General features: G+C 39.7%; 2 non-coding genes and 1 pseudogene across 2 annotated transcripts; all 3 read right to left on the bottom strand.

Annotated features, from left to right (window-relative positions):
* LOC119580710 overlaps positions 1 to 4,437 on the bottom strand; it is a 9,273-nt pseudogene extending 4,836 nt beyond the window's left edge.
* On the bottom strand, positions 2,155 to 2,227 carry Trnat-agu. Its single transcript has one exon. It is a non-coding gene; the product is annotated as a tRNA-Thr (tRNA).
* Trnat-agu lies at positions 3,891 to 3,963 on the bottom strand. The gene has a single exon. It is a non-coding gene; the product is annotated as a tRNA-Thr (tRNA).
* Positions 4,438 to 8,144: the final 3,707 nt, after the last annotated feature.

The raw sequence follows: 8,144 nt of genomic DNA, 5'->3' as shown, positions 1-8,144 counted from the left end.
CCAAAAACCAAATATTTGAACTATAGGAATATTAAATAATTTTTCGTCCAAAAAGCAGTTTAAACCCATGGATTGTAGTGTGATTAATGTTTTGCTCCAAGGAGGATCGACCCCGGCCTGGTTTACTGACCAGCGCCTAGCACTGGTATGGGGCATTATTTAAAAGTAATTATACGAGCTATATCACTAAAAGAACGTATCTCTATGAAATTATAGCAATGGGTCTTTAGAACAGATTTAGGAGAACTCTTCCTAGAGTGCATAATTCGCTGGCAGTATGAAGTACAATATTTACAAGCCCAGTTGTTACCTTCGCCTTCCTTTAAGAAATTTTCCCAAGAACAGTAATTCGTTTATTTATTATTGTCTTTTTATTATCCAATGATAAATGACGAAGTGGAGAACGGGGCCGGCCTCCTCCAATGCCTTTGTTGTGTTACCGGCCGGCTTAAATATATATTATCTAAATAGGGTATAGGTACTTTCGTCGGCAATGCCCGTCGTTTCGGTATTATTGTCGAAAAACTAGGGTCCTGCAGCACATCGTTTTATGCTTTTCCCTCTCTTTTGCCGTCTAATAAAAACTAACGTTCTCCGTGAGAATTTGGGAAAATTATCTGTCCAAAAGGTAAAATAAACATAAAGATGAAAAAAGATCTGCACCTCCTCTGCTGAATATGACGATAAATTAAGGCCTCTCTTCCCTCTCTCTCCCTCCCTTCCTCCCTCTATATCTCTCTCATCCCCCCCACTCTCTCCCATCCCCTCTCTCTCTCTCTCTCTCTCTCACTCGTTCTCTCAGTCAGTCAGTCAGTCAGTCAGTCAGTCAGTCAGTCAGTCAGTCAGTCACTCTCTCACTCTTTCACTCACTCTCTCTATTTTTAACTCTCTCATCCTCCTCTCTCTAGTTCTCTCTCTCTCTCTCTCTTTCTTCTTGTTCTCCCTGTCTCTCTCACTCTCTCGTTCTCTCTTTGTCTCTCTCTCTCTCGTTCTTTTTCTGTCTCTCTCTCTTTCCTCTATCTCCTTCTTTTTCTTCCCCCCCCCTCTCTCTAATTCTCTCTCTTTCTCATAGTAGTTCTCTCTTTTTCCCTAGTCCGCTCTCTAGTTCTCTCTCTCTCTCTCTCTCTCTCTCTCTTTCTCTCTCTCTCTCATTCACTCACTCTCTCTAGTTCTCCCTCTCTCTAGTTCTCTCTCTCTATTTCTTATTCTCTCTCTGCCTCTTTCTCTCCTTGTTTCTCTGTCTCTCTCCTCGTTCTCTCTTTGTCTCTCTTCGTTCTTTTTCTGCCCTTTTCTCCCCCCCCTCCTCTCTATTCTCTCTTTCTCTTTGTAGTTCTCTCTTTCTAATCTACTCTCTGTTCTCTCTTTCTCTTTGTAGTTCTCTCTTTCTAATCCACTCTTAGTTCTCTCTCTCTCTTTCTAATCCGCTCTCTAGTTCTCTCTCTGTCTCTCTCTCTCTCTCTCACTCACTCTCTAATTTTCTCTCTCTATCCCCCTCCTCTTAGTTCTTCTCTCTCTCTCTCTCTCTCGCTCTAGAACAACCCACTCGTCAAAACCATGAAGTTCTGCCACTCAGGAAGTCTTCCATTTTTCAGTCATTATTATTACATTTTCCCATTAGTTATTACATCAGTGCTTCTTACATAATACATGATTCACTGTATCATCCTCCATAATTTACTTTAATTCCAAAGCATTAGTTTACATAAAGAGAATACTTTGTCATTTTCAAAACCCATACGTTTTTTAAATTAAGATTAAACGTAAATATAGGAAGTTAAAACAAACCATGGATAAAACGAAATGCCGACATACAAAAGAGCCTGTGATCCCCAAGTTCACACATTCAGATGATTCATACATAACACATCCTATCAGGCCTCCTACAATAAACGGGAATATGCAATCATTTCCTCTCTCTCTCTCTCAGAGAAAGGTCGAGTGATGGATAGGAAATGCCTATCAAAGCGATCCTGATTTCGCTTTTATGCCCCAAGGACGGATGTATATACACTCAGTTTTATGTAAATACAAGATACCATTCTACTCAAAACAAATTACTTATTAACTATAAGAATACCAAATATTTTATTTCCCGCGTGTGTAAACACGATAGATTCGTTCTCAAGAGAATTGTATGTACGAATAAATTAGATTTGCCTCCAAGGAGGATCGAACTCCTGGCCTCTGGTTTACTAGACCAGCGCTCTAGCCACTGAGCTATGGAGGCATATATTTTCCATGAAATTATAGCGTGCTCCATCAACGTATTCTCTGCTGAAATCACAGCAATGGCGTCTCTCAAAGAACAAGATTTTAGTGAGAACTCTTCCTAGCTAATACAATAATTCGCTGGCTAGTATTGAAGTCACCAGTTCTTTTTCGATAAAACAAAGGCTGATCTTCACGTTTTACATAGACCAGTTGTTACCTTACACCTTTCCCTGGAGAAGATATTTCCCAAGAACAAGCAATTTGTTTTATTTTATTTATTTATCTTTTTTATCATTATTATTATTATTTTTTTACTATCAACATGCATAAAGTAAACCCGAAGGTGACCCGTGAATGGGTGCCACCCCCCCCCTCCAATCCCCTTTCTGTTGGTGTTACAGGCCTGTGCCTCTAGATTATATATTATCCCAAAATATAGGAGATATAAGGTATGCATGCTTTTCAGTTAGCAAATTCACGTCGCATTCGGTATATATATTTGTCGGGAAATTAGGGTCCTGCAGCGCGATCGCTTTAATGCTGTTCCTCTTCTTTTGCCCGGTCTAATAGAAACTACAACCGTTCCTCCAGTGAGACTTGGGGAAATTTATACTTGTCCAAAGGTAAAATAAACATAAAGATGAAAAAAGACTGCACCTCCTCTGTGAATATGCCCATAATTAAAGGCTCTCTTCCCTCTCTCTCCCTTCCCTCCTTCCTCTCTCTGTCTCTCCTCTTCTGTTCTTCTCTGTCTCTCTCGTTCTTTCTTTGTCTCTCTCTCTCTCTCTCTCGTTTTCTCTTCCTTTCTCTCTCTCTCTCATCCCTTCTTTCTCTCTCTCTCATCCTCCCATCTCTCTGTTCTCTGTCTGTCTGTCTGTCTGTCTGTCTGTCTCTCTCTCTCTCTCTCTCTCTCTCTCTCTCTCTCTCTCTCTCTCTCTTTCTCTCTCTCTCTCTCAGTCTCCCCTCTTTCTCTCTATTAGTTTCTCTCTCTCTCTCTTTCTAGTCTGCTCTCTATTTCTCTCTCTCTCTCTCTCTCTCTCTCTCTCTCTCTCGCTCGCTCGCTCGCTCTAGAACAATCCGCTCGTCAAAATCATGAAGTTCTGCCTCTCAGGAAGTCTTCCATTGTTCAGTCATTATTAAGTATTACATTTTCCCATTAGTTATTATCATAAATGGCTTTCTTACATAATGCAGATTTCATTGTATCATCCTCCATAATTTACTTTAATCCCAAGCATTAGTTTACTAAAGTGCATACATTGTCATTTCAAAACCCTACGTTTTAAATTAAGATAAACGTAATATAGGAAGTTAAAACAACCAAGATAAAACGAAATGCGCACAAAGAGCTGTGATCCCAAATCAACATTAGATGATTCATACATAACACATCCTATCAGGGCCCCCTACAATAAACGGGAATATGCAATCATTCCTCTCCCCTCTCCTCAGAGAAAAAGGGCTAGTGATGATAGGAATGCCTATCAAAGCGATCCTGATTTCGCTTTTATGCTCCAAGGACGGATGTATATACACTCAGTTTTATGTAAATACAAGATACCATTCTACTCAAAACAAATTACTTATTAACTATAAGAATACCAAATATTTTTTTTCCCGCGTGTGTAAACACGATAGATTCGTTCTCAAGAGAATTGTATGTACGAATAAATTAGATTTGCCTCCAAGGAGGATCGAACTCCTGGCCTCTGGTTTACTAGACCAGCGCTCTAGCCACTGAGCTATGGAGGCATATATTTTCCAATGAAATTATAGCGAGCTCTATCATTTTACAGAAACGTATTCTCTGCTGAAATCACAGCAATGGCGTCTCTCAAAGAACAAGATTTTAGTGAGAACTCTTCCTAGCTAATACAGTAATTCGCTGGCTAGTATTGAAGTACCAGTTCTTTTTCGATAAAACTAAGGCTGATCTTCACGTTTTACATAGACCAGTTGTTACCTTACACCTTCCTCTGGAGAAGATATTCCCAAGAACAAGCAATTCGTTTTCATTTTATTATTATTATTTATTTATTTATTTTTCTTACCTATCCAACATGCATAAAGTGAACCGAAGGTGAGCATGAATGGGTGGCACGCCCCTCCTCCAATGCCCTTTCTGTTGGTGTTACAGGCCTGTGCCTCTAATTTATATATTATACCTAATATAGGAGATATAGAGGTACTTGCATGCCTTTTCAGTTGGCAAACTTCATGTCGCATTCGGTATATATTTGTCGGCAAACTAGGGTCCGGCAGCACGATCGCTTTAATGCTGTTCCTCTTCTTTTGCCGGTGTATTAGAAACTACAACCGTTCCTCCAGTGAGAACTTAGAACTATATACTTGTCCAAAAACAAAATAAACATAAAGATGAAATAAAGATCTGCACCTCTCTTCCCTCTTTCTCCCTCCCTTCCTTCCTCTCTATCTCTCTCATTTCTTCCCTTTCTATCTCACCTCCCCCTCTCTCTTACTCTATTTCTCTCATCCCCCCTCTCTCTCGTTCTCTCTCTTTCTCTTTCTTGTTTTCTCTCGGTATCTCCCTTTCTCTCTCTCTAATTCTTTAATTTCTTGTTCTCTCTGTCTCTTTCTTGTTCTCGCTCTCTCTCTCTCTCTAGTAGTTCTCTCTTTCTCTCTCTCCTCTCTCAAGTTCTCTCTCTTTCTCTAGTAGTTCTCTCTTTCTCAAACTCTCTCTAGTCCGCTCTCTCTCTCCCTCTCTCTCTCTCTCTCTCTCTCTCTCTCACTCTCTCACTCTCTCGCCAAACCCATTCGTCAAAACCATTAAGTTCTGTCTCTCAGAAACTCTCATGTCTATCAAAGCAGTCCGATTTCGCTTTTATGCTCCAAGGACCTATGTATATACACGTAGTTTTATGTAAATACAAGATATCATTCTACCCAAAAACAAGTCACTTATGAAACTATAAGATTATAAAATTATTTTTCGCTCCCGCGAAAATTAGGGTAAATACGATAGACTCGTTCCCAAAAGAATTGTATGTGTGAATAAATTAGATTTGTCTCCTAAGAGAATCAAACTCCTGGCCTCTGGTTTACAAGACCAGCGCTCTAGCCACTGAGCTATGGATGCATATATTTTTTATACATTTATAAACGCTCTATTCCTAGTTAATACAATAATTCGCTGGCTAGTATTGAAGTCACCAGTTCTTTTTCGATAAAACTAAGGATGATCTTCACGTTTTACACAGTCCAGCTGTTACCTTACACTTTCCTCTGGAGATATTCCCAAGAACAAGCAATTAGTTTTCATTTTATTTATTGTCTTTTTAATTTATCCAACATGCATAAAGTGTTCCGAAGGTGAGCGTGAACAGGAGCCGCACCCCTCCTCCAATGCCCTTTCTGCTGGTGTTATTGGCCTGTGCCTTTAAATTATATAGTATACCTAATATAGGAGATATAGAGGTACTTGCATGCCTTTTCAGTCGGCAAACTTCATGTCGCATTCGGTATATATTTGTCGGCAAACTAGGGTCCGGCAGCACGATCGCTTTAATGCTGTTCCTCTTCTTTTCCCGGTCTAATAGAAACTACAACCGTTCCTCCAGTGAGAACTTAGAACTATATACTTGTCCAAAATACAAAATAAACATAAAGATGAAATAAAGATCTGCACCTCTCTTCCCTCTTTCTCCCTCCCTTCCTTCCTCTCTATCTCTCTCATTTCTTCCCTTTCTATCTCACCTCCCCCTCTCTCTTACTCTATTTCTCTCATCCCCCCTCTCTCTCGTTCTCTCTCTTTCTCTTTCTTGTTTTCTCTCGGTATCTCCCTTTCTCTCTCTCTAATTCTTTAATTTCTTGTTCTCTTCTCTGTCTTTTTCTCGCTCTCTCTCTCTCTCTAGTTGTTCTCCCCTTTCTCTCTCTCTCTCTCAAGTTCTCTCTTTTTCTCTAGTAGTTCTCTCTTTCTCAAACTCTCTCTAGTCCGCTCTCTCTCTCCCTCTCTCTCTCTCTCTCTCTCACTCTCTCACTCTCTCGCCAAACCCATTCGTCAAAACCATTAAGTTCTGTCTCTCAGAAACTCTCATGTCTATCAAAGCAGTCCGATTTCGCTTTTATGCTCCAAGGACCTATGTATATACACGTAGTTTTATGTAAATACAAGATATCATTCTACCCAAAAACAAGTCACTTATGAAACTATAAGATTATAAAATTATTTTTCGCTCCCGCGAAAATTTGGTAAATACGATAGACCCCGTTCCCAAAAAGAATTTTTGTTGAATAAATTAGATTTGTCTCCTAAGAGAATCAAACTCCTGGCCTCTGGTTTACAAGACCAGCGCTCTAGCCACTGAGCTATGGATGCATATATTTTTCATACATTTATAAACGCTCTATTCCTAGTTAATACAATAATTCGCTGGCTAGTATTGAAGTCACCAGTTCTTTTTCGATAAAACTAAGGATGATCTTCACGTTTTACACAGTCCAGCTGTTACCTTACACTTTCCTCTGGAGATATTCCCAAGAATTAGCAATTAGTTTTCATTTTATTTATTGTCTTTTTAATTTATCCAACATGCATAAAGTGTTCCGAAGGTGAGCGTGAACAGGAGCCGCGCCCCTCCTCCAATGCCCTTTCTGCTGGTGTTATTGGCCTGTGCCTTTAAATTATATAGTATACCTAATATAGGAGATATAGAGGTACTTGCATGCCTTTTCAGTCGGCAAACTTCATGTCGCATTCGGCATATATTTGTCGGCAAATTAGGGTCCGGCAGCACGATCGCTTTAATGCTGTTCCTCTTCTTTTGCCGGTCTAATAGAAACTACAACGTTCCTCCAGTGAGAACTTAGAACTATATGATTGTCCAAAATAAATAAACATAAAGATGAAATAAAGATCTGCACCTTCCCTGTTCAATATGACAGTAAATTAAAGGCCTCTCTTCTCTCTCTCTCCCTCCCTTCCTTCCTCACTATCTCTCTCTCATTTCCCTTACACCCTCCATCTCTCTCTCTCTCTCTCCCTTGTTCTCTCTGTCTCTCTCTTTCCCTTCTCTCTCTCTCTCTTTCATCCTTTCTCTCTCTCTCTCTTCTCTCTAGTAGTTCTCTCTCTCTCTTTTTCTAGTCTGCTCTCTAGTTTTCTCTCTTTCTAGTCCGCTCTCTTGCTCTCTCTCTCTCTCTCACTCCCTCTCTCTAGTTCTCTCTGTCTCTCTCATCCCCCCTCTCTCTAGTTCTCTCTCTCTCTCTCTCTCTCTCTCCTCTCTCTCTCTCTCGCTCGCTCGCTCGCTCTAGAACAACACACTCGTCAAAACCATGAAGTTCTGCCTCTCAGGAAGTCTTCCATTGTTCAGTCATTATTAAGTATTACATTTTCCCATCAGTTATTATCATCAATGCTTTCTTACATAATGCATGATACATTGTATCATCCTCCATAATTTACTTTAATTCCAAAGCATTAGTTTATATAAAGAGAATACTTTGTCATTTTCAAAACCCATACGTTTTTTTTAAATTAAGAATAAACGTAAATATAGGAAGTTAAAACAAACCAACGATAAAATGAAATGCGATATACACAAGAGTCTGTGATCCCCAAGTTCACACATTCAGATAATTCACATATAACACATCCTATCAGGCCTCCTATAATAAATGGGAATATGCCATTATTTCCTCTCTCTCTCTCTCTCTCTCTCTCTCTCACAGAAAGGTCGAGTGATGAATAGAAAATGCCTATCAAAGCGGCTTTTATGCCCCAAGGACGAAAGTATATACACTCAGTTTTATGTAAATACAAAAATCATTCTATCCAAAACAAATCACTTTGACATAAAATACCAATCTTAGCTCCCGCTGTGTAAATACGATGCTCGTTCTCAAAGATTGTATGTGTAATAAATGGATTTGCCTAAGAGGGGCGAACTCCGGGCCCCTTGGTTTTCAAGAAACCCCCC

This window comes from Penaeus monodon, chromosome 14, assembly GCF_015228065.2.
Source record: "Penaeus monodon isolate SGIC_2016 chromosome 14, NSTDA_Pmon_1, whole genome shotgun sequence".
Classification (NCBI taxonomy): domain Eukaryota; kingdom Metazoa; phylum Arthropoda; class Malacostraca; order Decapoda; family Penaeidae; genus Penaeus; species Penaeus monodon.
Note: the sequence above shows the minus strand (reverse complement) of the source record. Positions and strands in the feature narration are given on the sequence as shown.